Source organism: Heteronotia binoei, chromosome 10, assembly GCF_032191835.1.
Source record: "Heteronotia binoei isolate CCM8104 ecotype False Entrance Well chromosome 10, APGP_CSIRO_Hbin_v1, whole genome shotgun sequence".
In the NCBI taxonomy this organism is placed as follows: Eukaryota; Metazoa; Chordata; class Lepidosauria; order Squamata; family Gekkonidae; genus Heteronotia; species Heteronotia binoei.
Genome location: NC_083232.1, coordinates 105,574,466 through 105,587,290, shown reverse-complemented (window position 1 = coordinate 105,587,290; position 12,825 = coordinate 105,574,466).

Sequence of the window (12,825 nt, the reverse complement as noted above, 5' to 3'; positions counted from 1 at the left end):
AAGGATTCATAACAGTACAGCGGAGATATCAAGCAGGACTAAATCTAAGTAATACAAGGTAACCATAACAAACATTCGCTAAGTGTTTTTCTAAAATTCTCTGTTTAATTGTAACTATTGTACAATGGCATTCTATCTGGAAGGAGTTTGATCGGATTCACAAAAGCATTGATGAGATAGCAATACCTAGTAAATACGTAAAATTATATTATTATAGCAAACATCTACTTATTGTTGTTCCACAATTCTACATAGTATTCTATTAAGCTTACATTGGAGATCATACTGGAAAGGTATTGAACGGATTCATAACAGTACAGCGGAGACATCAAGCAGGACTAAATCTTAGTAATACCAGGTAACCATAACAAACATTCGCTAAGTGTTTTTCTAAAATTCTCTGTTTAATTGTAACTATTGTACAATGGCATTCTATCTGGAAGGAGTTTGATCGGATTTATACAAGCATTGATGAGATAGCAATACCTAGTAAATACGTAATCTTATAGAATTTTAACAAGCATCTACTTACTGTTTTTGCAAAATTCTACATAGCATTGTATAAAGCTTACACTGGGGTTGATACCAGAAAGCGATTGAATGGATTCATAACAGTACTGCGGAGATATCAAGCAGGACTAAATCTATGTAATTCAAGGTAACCATAACAAACATTCGCTAAGTGTTTTTCTAAAATTCTCTGTTTAATTGTAACAATTGTACAATGGCATTCTAACTGGAAGGAGTTTGATCGGATTCACACAAGCATTGATGAGATAGCAATACCTAGTAAATACTTTAGATTATATTATTATAGCAAACATCTACTTATTGTTGTTCCATAATTCTACATAGTATTCTATTAAGCTTACATTGGGGATCATACTGGAAAGGTATTGCACGGATTCATAACAGTACAGCGGAGACATCAAGCAGGACTAAAACTATGTAATTCAAGGTAACCATAACAAACATTCGCTAAGTGTTTTTCTAAAATTCTTGGTTTAATTCTAATCAGCTTACAATGGCTTTCATTGTGGCAGGAGTTTGATCAGATTCATAGAAGCAATGAGGAGATAGCAATTTTTAGCAACTATGTAATCTAATATAATTATAACAAGCATCTACTTACTTTTTTTCCAAAATTCTCCACAGCATTCTATTAAGCTTACACTGGTGTTCATAGCGGAGAGAGATTGAAAGGATTCATAACAGTACAGCGGAGATATCAAGCAGGACTAAGTAATACAAGATAACCATAACAAACATTCGCTAAGTGTTTTTCTAAAATTCTCTGTTTAATTGTAACTATTGTACAATGGCATTCTAACTGGAAGGAGTTTGATCGGATTCACACAAGCATTGATGAGATAGCAATACCAAGTAAATACGTAAAATTATATTATTATAGCAAACATCTACTTATTCTTGTTCCATAATTCTACATAGTATTCTATTAAGCTTACATTGGGGATCATACTGGAAAGGTATTGAACGGATTCATAACATTACAGCGGAGACATCAAGCAGGACTAAATCTATGTACTTCAAGGTAACCGTAACAAACATTCGCTAAGTGTTTTTCTAAAATTCTTGGTTTAATTCTAATCAGCTTACAATGGCTTTCATTGTGGCAGGAGTTTGATCAGATTCATAGAAGCAATGAGGAGATAGCAATTTTTAGCAACTATGTAATCTAATATAATTATAACAAGCATCTACTTACTTTTTTTCCAAAATTCTCCACAGCATTCTATTAAGCTTACACTGGTGTTCATAGCGGAGAGAGATTGAAAGGATTCATAACAGTACAGCGGAGATATAAAGCAGGACTAAGTAATACAAGGTAACCATAACAAACATTCGCTAAGTGTTTTTCTAAAATTCTCTGTTTAATTGTAACTATTGTACAATGGCATTCTACCTGGAAGGAGTTTGATCGGATTCATACAAGCATTCATGAGATAGCAATACCTAGTAAATACCTAAAATTATATTATTATAGCAAACATCTACATATTGTTTTTCCAAAATTCTACATAGCATCGTATTAAGCTTACATTGGGGTTGATAGCAGAAAGCGATTGAACGGATTCATAACAGTACTGCGGAGATATCAAGCAGGACTAAATCTATGTAATTCAAGGTTACTATAACAAACATTCGCTAAGTGTTTTTCTAAAATTCTTGGTTTAATTCTAATCCGTTTACAATGGCTTTCATTGTGGCAGGAGTTTGATCAGATTCATAGAATCAATGAGGCGATAGCAATTTTTAGCAACTATGTAATGAAATATAATTATAACAAAAATCTACTTACTTTTTCTCCAAAATTCTCCACAGCATTCTATTAAGCTTACACTGGTGTTCATAGCGGAGAGAGATTGAAAGGATTCATAACAGTACAGCGGAGATATAAAGCAGGACTAAGTAATACAAGGTAACCATAACAAACATTCGCTAAGTGTTTTTCTAAAATTCTTGGTTTAATTCTAATCAGTTTACAATGGCTTTTATTGTGGCAGGAGTGTGATCAGTTTCATAGAAGTAATGAGGCGATAGCATTTTTTAGCAACTATGTAATCTAATATAATTATAACAAGCATCTACTTACTTTTTCCCCAAAATTCTACACAGCATTCTATTAAGCTTACAGTGGTGTTCAAAGCGGAGAGAGATTGAAAGGATTCGTAACAGTACATCGGAGATATAAAGCAGGACTACACAAGGTCCCACAAGGTCCCACAAGGTTCCCATAAGGTCCTGCTGGCCTGGCCCTCCCGCTCCGGGGGACCCAGCTCTCCAGGATCTTCACCCACGGCTCACTGGGGCTCAGCAGAGAAAACAGAAAGGGCCACCACCTTCAAGGAATGCACAAGTACAAGAGCAGGGCGGAATTTCAGACTGCAAATTGAAAATACCACCCAAACTCACAATACAAAGAGAAAAAAACATGCGATGAGCATACAACTGCAAACAATGTCAATGTACCCGTAACACAGAAAGATACACAGTAAATATGCCAAAATCTATGAGATCTAAAAAAGGAATTAGCACACATGACAAACTGCTGACGGTGACATCTGTGTGGGCGCACTTAGCCGGTGCTACACTAACTCCACCGGCTGCCAAGTGAGTACTGGTTCATGGTTGTGCTATTAACCTTCAAAGCCCTGACCCCAGGACTAGGGCCTTTTCTGCCCTGACCCCAGCCTGGTGGAACATGCTCCACCTTGAGACCAGGGCCCTGTGGGGTTTAATTCATTTCTGCAGGGCCTTTATACTGGAGCTGTTCCCCCAGGCCTTGGGTTGATGCAGCAGACGCCTGAAGGCCTTGGCCTCCTCCGCCCACATGGGCCTTCCTTAAAGGCCGCTATGGCATCTGTTGAATGTCACCATGTGCCCTCAACCTGTGGGAAGCATCTGTGGATGCCAGTGATCAAGTTTTGCTGTTTATTGCTTTTAAGAAATTTCAATTCTCCATGAACGATATTCATTGCTACACTGTATTTTGATTGTTGTGACCCACCCTGAGCCCATTTGTGGGGAGGGCGGGGTATGAATCCCATCAATCAAACTACAAACAGCCAGCCAAATTCCATTTCGCTTCGCTCTTCATCAGCCCATTTTTTGTGTTATTCTGTTCATTCAGTTTTGAAACAGCCACCAATTCAAAGCAACGAGGCCGGAAAGCTCAGAGGAGCTCCCAAAATCCGGTCCAGCCCCGAGGTGCTGCTCTTCTGCTGCCCCCACCCTCTGAAACACCACTCAAAACAGAGCCAGAGAAAGGTCTCTTGGCCCTGCTGTATGAAAGCAAAATAATATAACAATAAACAGGTTAAGACTGGGAAGGTCAGACAGAAATCTATGCAAAATCCATAGACGGACAAATATTTCTACACTTAAACTGTTTATTTTTCTGGGTACTTAAACATTTGTCATCGATCCAGGGACTACTGTTATATCAATGGCCCTTAGCCACAAGATAAGAGATGGAACACCATGTCTGGGGCAGTGATGCTCTGTCTTCTTGGTGCTTGGGGGGTCTTCTGGAGTTCTGGCCTTGCTGGTGGTCCTCCTGAGGGCCCCCGAGTTTTGGCCACTGTGTGACTCTAGATGGGACATCAGCCTGATCCAACATGACTTCTCTTATGTTTTTTATGTTTGCAACTAATTGTGGGGAGACATACAACGGGTGCTAAAAATTTACTGATTGTTATGGCCTTGCCCCCCCCCCCCCGCTGGGGAGGGAGGGGAAAGAAAGGCGGAAGGGCAAGATATGTTGCAGTGTTCCCTCTAAGCTGAGTTAGTGTGAGCTATCTCACACATTTTTAGCCTCCGGCTCACACATTTTTGTTTTAGCTCAGGAAGGATGAGCCCAGGTAAGGCATAGAGATCACTCAGAATTACAACTTATGCAGAATTACAATTTATGCAGTAGCTCACAACTTTAATGCCAGCAGCACACAACTCTAATGCCAGTAGCTCACAAAGTAGAATTTTGGCTCACAAGACTCTGCAGCTTAGAAGGAACATTGGTTGAGAAGGCAGCTGTTGAGAAGGGAAGTGGGGAAATGTGGGGTAGAGGGGCTAGAGGGCAAACAAGATGAGGGTATATTGTTTTCCATCCCCTCCCCTTTCTCAGTAGCTTCTGCCTGGGAAAAGTAGTCTTTATCCACAGTGGTGACCAAAGCAGCTTACATCATTTTCCTCTCTCCCTTTTGATCTTCACAATAGCCTTGTGAGGCAGGTAGGCTGAAAGTCTGTGACTGGTCCAAAATTATCCAGTCGGCTTCCACAGACCTGAAGTGCCGCCATGTCACACTGGCTGTCGTGGGGGTGACCAGCAGGGTATAATGACTCAGTCTCTACTATTTTCTCCAGGGGAACTGATATCTGTCCATTTGGAGAACAGTTGTAATCCTGAGTGATCTCTATGCCTTACCTGAAGATTGCCAACAACGTCTCCCCAGGAGGAAATGGTCGGTTTGGAAGGTGAAGTTTATGGCAATGTACTTTCCGGAGTTCCCACTCCTCCTCACACCCTGCCTTCTCCAGGCTGCACCCCTCAAATCTCCAGGAATTTCCCAATCTGGAGCTGGCAACTCTCTCCTCAGTCAACCATCCAGCTACTTTTATCTGCCCCTCTGGCTTCAGCTTTCCATCTCCTCCCCCCTCCCTGCAGTCTCCACCTAGGAAAAAGACAGTCTTTTTCCGCATTAGGGACCAAAGCATCTTACATCATTTTCTTCTTCCTCTTTTGACCTGCACAACAACCCTGTGAGGTAAGGTAAGCTGAAAGTGGGTGGTCCAAAATCACCCAGTCAGCTTCCACAGTAGGAGTCTGGGTCTGGCAGACCATGCTCTGAAGCACTGACTGTCATGGCACAGTGGCTATCATTAGGAGGACTGCTGCTGAACAAGAGCAAGCAACCAGGCCTAGTAAAGTCATGCCAGTCAGGTGGCGTCAAGTCACCAGAGGGTGCTGCCAAGCCTAGGGTAGGAAATCTCCAAGTGGGGGCTGAAGACCTCCTGGTGTCACAACTGAATTCCAGACAACGGATCCATCTCCTCATGGAGAAAATAACTGCCTTGGAGGGTGGATTCTATGGCATTATATTCAACTGAAACCTCTCCCCTCTCCAAATCCTGCCCTCCTCAAACTTCACAACAAAATTTCCAGAAATTTCCCACTAACCCGGAGCTGGCAACTGTAGTCAGGACTGGGCTCAATGAGTTCTCCCTCAAAGGCCAAAAGAGGCCTGAAAAGAGCCTGCTCTCCCCCCGCCTGTCACTGACAGAACCAAGTTTGGTGGGTAGCAACAGGCAATGAGGGGAAAGCAAAGGTAGCTTCACCAGTGACCCAGTCTTAAACACAGAACTCCATATTCTCTTTCTCTCTATACCTAGAATAAAACATCATTGTTCTGCTGCCAAGGGATGCCATTGTTTTGTCTACATCTCATTGTCAAGCATGCGGGTTCAATGACGAGTCAAAGTTGATACAAAGACTAAGTTTATTGATAGACCCATACTTTCTGTGTAACAGGTTCTTGAGAGTAATGCTGCATATACATTGATACAATACTTTTAAGGCTTACTTCAAAAGGATTCCAAAGGATGGGGGTGCGGGGTAGCTCTCACACATAAACTATCATAAATGTCTACATTCTCATAGTGTTATCAGGACTCTGTCCTTGCTTTCCCCAGATGTGTCACACTCCCTACCAGGAATGTATGGGAAGGTGCTGATTACTTCTTCTCAAGTTAGTTTCATTTCTCACTACTTCTACTTTTCAGGCAATAAAGCAAGGATGGGGGAGGGAAAGAATAACAAAACTAGCAAAGCTGGGTCCTCTATGATACTTCACAGACCAGTGTTAGGCAGGACCCTATAACAATTATCAGTGGAATCTCACCATGCTTGACATACTGCCCCCAGACGGGCACATGGGATTTATTATACTGCTTTTTATAAACCTCCTTGGCCACTTCCAAGTTCTCTTGAATTTCCTTCCAACTGCTCTCTAGTTTGCCCCGCCATTGCTCGAATGAGGTGGGGTCTTGGGCTTTGATAGTTTGGCATACAGTTTATGCTCATACAAAGTGGTGAGCACCTTCTGCACTAGTTGAATGTGGAAAGGTAGGTCTTTGGAATAAATAATGAATAATAATGAATAATAATGAATAAATGGAACCGGCTTTCCCTCATACCCATTTACAATCTGCAATGGGGAAGCCTTGGTTGAGCTGTGTACGCTGTCGTTGTAACCATACTCTGCAAACGGCAAAAGGTCCACCCAATTAGACTGTTGGTGGTTCACATAACACCGTAAATATTGTTCTAACAGCACGTTCACGCGTTCCGTCCGTCCGTGGATGGTAAGCTGAGCTCAACCCCTGTTCTATACCCATCAGTTTGCAAAACTCCCGCCAGAAGTTGGCAACGAACTGTGGCCCTCTGTCACTAATGATCTTATCAGGGAACGAGTGGTGTTTCACAATGTGGTGGAAAAACAAGCTAGTCTCTTAGCGGTGGGCAGTTGCGCACACGGAATGAAGTGTGCCTGTTTGGAAAAGGTGTCCACTACTACCAGAATTACGGTCTTTCCTTGCGAGGCTGGTAGTTCAACTATGAAATCCATTGACACTACAGACCAAGGACGTGTGGCTGTTTCTAAAGGTTTTAACAGCCCAGGGGGCTTCCCTCCCCTCTTTTTTGCCATTAAGCAGATAGGGCAGGAGGCCACAAATTCAGAAACGTCCTTTTTCATAGAAGGTCACCAAAATTGTCTATTAATCAAATGCAGTGTCTTCACATACCCAAAGTGCCCAGCTAGCTTGTTGGAATGGCAGAATTGCAGGACCTCTGACCGGAGACTCTTAGGAACATAAAGTTTGCCATCTTTATACCAAAACCCATCCTCCCTTTTTGCACTTCACCAGGTCGGTCGCCCCCCTCCTCAGTTTCTGTGGCCAGGAGCTCTCTCCCCCCCCACTTTTCCGTTTGCAGATTCCGCCGTGTTTTGGATCGGGTGGTTATCATAGCGGCTACTTGAGAAGATTAAGAGAAGATTAAGGAGTCCACCACCTCCTCTTTTTGGCTATTTGTCAAGCATGAGATTTCAAAATAACCAGTCCTTGGGTTTTTGAAACAAAGTATGGTTTATTGATAATCCATGTGGCTCAGAGGAGCTGAGTATTGAGACTGATACTCAGTAACACTAGAATACATGCTTTAAAATGGCACATCAAAGGATCTATAAACAGATCAAAGGTTCTACAAACAATTCTACATTCATGTGTGAAATTCACACACTGACTTCCTTATCTATATTATGGCCAGCTCATCCTGGGTCCAGGCCTGGCAAGGCTGGAGAGTAGGTCCCAGGAGGTCTTATCTTCAAAGAGCACATTCCTGCATTTGTTAGTAAAAGAAAAAGGAAAAAAGGTGGGGGCTGCTGCCTTGATGTGCCTCGGTTTAATTCATGGTTAGTAACATTTCTACATACTAAGTACTTCAATATAAAATAGAGTGAGAAAGATACAATGCTTGACATACTGCCCCCCCCTAAGTTCTTGCTCGAGGTTTGTCTGGGTGCAGCAGGTAAAATCTTTTGAGGAGTAGTGGGGCTCGGAGGTCAGATGCTTTTACCCACTCATCACAACTGGGAGGAAAATACTTCCAACTTACCAAGAATACCAACTTACCAACTTACCAAGAATATCCCCCTTTTTTCTTTAGCATCTAAAATCTCCTGCCCCTCATGATGACTCTGACCCTTCACTTGAATCGGTTTGGGCTCTGGCGGGCAAGGGTGCCAACTTGTAGCCCCCAGATCTCGCCAAAAAAGGCTGCAGTGGAAAACAGGGTGTATTTTACTAAACAGTTTTGGTAGTTCCAGTTCTACTGTCACTCTGTTTATCACTCTCTTTATTTTGAATGGCCCCAGGTATTTATACGCCAGCTTTCTGGAAGTTTGTGGCCAGGGCAAATTCTTTGTAGACAAGAACACAGTCTCTCCTACTTTGAAATCCAATTCTGGTGCATACTTCTTATCATAATGTGCTTTATAGTCTCGTTTGGCCATTTCCAGTTTCTCTTGAATTATGGCCCATCTGTCAAGCAAGCAGATTTCAAAGTAACCAGTTCTTGAGTTGAAACAAAGTATGGTTTTATTGATAATCCATATGCTTCTATTGAGCTGAAGATTGGAACTGATACACAATAACAGAAAAGAGCATTCTTAAAGATGACACATCAAAGAGTTCTCTAAACAAAGCTACAAATTCTAAACAAAGCTGTATTCACATGTGAAGATTCACACTGTGACTTTCTTATCTCCCCTGTGAGGTCTCTTCCTGGGAACATGTCCCTGGAGGCATTATCTTCAAAGAGCGAATTCTTGCATTTGTTAGTAAAAGCGAAAGGGGCGCGGGAAAGAGGCGCCTGCTATTCTCTACTTTGATGTGCCTAGCTCAGTTCAGGGTTAGTAATAACTATAAGGCATTGCGGTTAAATTCAGATAACATTTTACTATAGGGAGAGGTTTGACATCGCTTGACATACTGCTCCCCTTAAGCTCGTGCTCGGGGTTTGTCTGGGTGCAGTAGGTAAAATCTTTTGAGGAGGAGGGGGGGCTCAAAGGTCTGAGGATTTCACCCATTCATCGCAGCTAGGGGGGAAATATTTCCAGCACACTAAATAATACAGCACCCCTCTTTACTTCTTGGCATCCAGCACCTCCTGCACCTCATGGTGACTCTGACCCTTCACTTGAATAGGTTTGGGCTCTGGAGGGCGGGGGTGCCAGGCCGTAGCACCCGGATCTTTGCGAAAAAGGCTGCAATGGAAAACAGGGTGAATTTTACTAAACAGCTTAGGCAGTTCTAGCTCCACTGTCACTTTATTTATCACTGTTTTTATTTTGAATGGTCCTAGGTACTTATAAGCCAGTTTCCTAGAGGTTTGTGGCAGTGGTAAATTCTTGGTGGATAGAAACACTGTCTCCCCCACTTTGAATTCCCATTCCGGGGACTGTTTTTTGTCAAAGTGGGCTTTGTAATCCTTTTTCGCCATCTCCAGGTTGTCTTGGATGACCGCCCATCCCTTTCCCAGAGTTTCCCACCATTGTTGACAAGAAGTGGGGTTTTGGGTTTAAACAATTTATTGGTAGCATATGGTTACAAAACTTAACTATTTCTTAGTGTTTTTTTTCCAGCATTAACCCATATGACATTTCCATCCCCCCTCCCTCCAATGTTGACTTCCCCGAGGTTATATATTCAAAATCTATACTAAAGGCACTTCTAACTATTCAAAGTCCAATGTATATATTCTTTCTACTAAAAAATTGTCCAATGTTTCTTTACTTTCCACGTTTTCTCCATATATCCTTTAAATTTTCTCCACTCCCTTTTAAATATCTCTAAATCATTATCTCTTAGTATTCTGGTTAGTTTATCCATTTCACCCCACGATAAAACTTTCATGGTCCAGTCCCATTTCTCCGGTATTTTTTCTTGCTTCCAAAGCTGCGCGTATAATGTTCTAGCAGCTGATAGCAGGTACCAAATTAGAGTCCTATCTTCCTTTGGAAATTTTTCTAATTGTAATCCAAGTAAAAACATCTCTGCAGTTTTCTTAAAGTCGTAGCCCAAAATTTTGGAGATTTCTTGTTGTATCATCTTCCAGAATTCTTTCGCTTTTTCACATGTCCACCACATATGGAAGAAAGAACCTTCATGTTTTTTACATTTCCAACATCTATCCGACATTTTCTTACTCATCTTAGCCAGTTTTTTCGGAGTCATATACCACCTATACATCATCTTAAAACAGTTCTCTTTAATACTTTGACAAGTTGATATCTTCATTGAGTTCTTCCAAAGGTGCTCCCATGCATCCATTTGTATTTCTCTGTTCACATTGATTGCCCATTTGACCATTTGAGACTTTACTACTTCTTCTGTAGACGATTTCAATAATAACTTATATACTTTTGATATCAATTTTTCATTGTCACCAAGCGACCCTTTCCAGTTCTGTTTGTTCTCGTCTAATTCCCTCTGATTTTATGTCATTTTCCATCAAGCTTTTAATTTGTTGCATTTGAAACCAATCATAATTGTTATTTAGCTCTTCTGAGGTTTTTAATTCAATTTTGTCTCCTTGAATCTTAAGCAGTTGATTATATGACATTTCTCTTTTTTCATCGGATTCAGCTGTTATTTTTATTACTTCTGCTGGCACTATCCATAACGGTTTTCTCTCGTCCCCGTATTTCTTGTATTTTATCCAAGTACTTAGTAAAGTATTTCTGACATAGCGGTGAGAGAAAAAACCATCCATTTTATTCTTCCCATAGTACATGTACGCGTGCCAGCCGACCTTATTTCCATGAGCTTCTAACCATAAAGGTTTTTTGTCTAACAGCATTATCCAATCTTTTATCCATGTCAAACAAACTGCATCATGGTACAATCTTAGATCGGGAAGTTGAAAACCTCCTCTCTCTTTGGCATCCGTTAAGAACTTCATCTTTATCCTTGGTTTCTTCCCGGCCCAAATAAAATCAGAAATTTTCCTTTGTCATTTGTTAAATTGTTTTGCATCTTTTACAATCGGGATGGTTTGAAACAAATACATTATCCTTGGCAAAATATTCATTTTAATTGCAGCTATCCTGCCCAGTAAGGACAAGTTAAGCTTATTCCATTTCATCAAATCTTTATCCATCTTACACCACAGTTTTTCATAATTGTTTTAAAATAAATCAATGTTCTTCATTGTTATCTCTATTCCAAGGTACTTAACTTTGGTTGTGACTTCACAACCTGTCACCTTTTGTAGTTCTTTTATTTTATTTGGTTGCATGTTTTTACATAAGAATTTCGATTTCTCCTTATTTATGTATAATCCTGCTAATTCTCCGTACTCTTTTATCTTAGCTAACAGCAATGGTGACACTTGAATCGGATTCTCCATTATGAACACTATGTCATCTGCAAAAGCTTTGTATTTATAAGAGAATCTTCTGATTTTTAGACCTATTTCTTCATCTTTTTGAATTTGTTGTAACAGAATTTCAAGGGTCATTATAAACAACAATGGTGATAACGGGCATCCTTGCCTTGCTCCTTTACTCATTTTCAATTCTTTGGTAAGATCTGCATTTATACACAGTTTTGCATGCTGATCTGTATATATTGCTCTTGTCATTTTTATAAATTGTTCCCCTAAATTAATTTTTTCCATTACCGCAAACATAAAGTCCCAATTCAAGTTGTCAAAGGCTTTCTCTGCGTTGACAAAAAATAAGGCCGCTTCTTTTTCTGGGTGCTTCTCATAATATTCCACGACATTAACAACAGCTCTTACATTGTCCCTTATTTGTCTTTTAGGAAGAAATCCCGCTTGGTCTTTGTTTACAAAGTTGATCAAGTATTGTTTCAATCGCTCTGCTAAAATTCTTGTATAGATCTTATAGTCATTATTCAACAATGAGATTGGTCTATAATTTTTTACATTTGTGATATCTTTATCTTCCTTAGGAATCAAAGAAATTACAGCTTCCCTCCAGGTCTTTGGAATTCTCCCTTCTTCTCTTATCGTATTTAACAACTTCAACAGTTTGGGTGTTAATTCATCCTTAAGAGATTTGTAAAATTTTGATGTTAATCCATCTGGCCCTGGGGCTTTACCCTCTTGCATTGCTTTTATTGCTGCTTCTACTTCAATTTTCTCTATTGGATCATTTAATGTCTTTTTCATATATTCCGTCAAAGGTGCCACCTGGATGTTTCGTAGATACTCTTCCACTTTTTCTTTACTTATGTTCACACCTTTGAATAAATTTGCATAGTATTTAAAGAATTCTCTTTTAATTCCTTCTTGATCCACTATTGTTTTCCCATTTGCCATAATTTTATTTATAGTCTTATTTTCTTTCTTTTTTTTTAGTTGCCAGGCCAAATATTTACCAGGTTTGTTCGCACTTTCAAACGATTTCTGTTTCAAATTTTTTAAATTCCATTCTAATTCTTTATTCAGCAAATGCTTAACTTGGGATTGTAATATCGTAATTTCTTTTATTAATTTTTTCTTCCCTGGTCTTTTTTTCAAGTCCCTTTCTTTTTTATTTATTTCATTTTGCAGTGCTGACAGCCTTTCTTCTTTTGTCTTTATTATTCAATGTAATTAATATACCCCTCATTACTGCTTTATAAGCGTCCCATACTGTTTGAAATTCCATATCCTCCGTTTCATTTATTTGGAAGAATGCTGCAGTCTCCTTTTCTAAGAATGACACAATGTCTTTATTT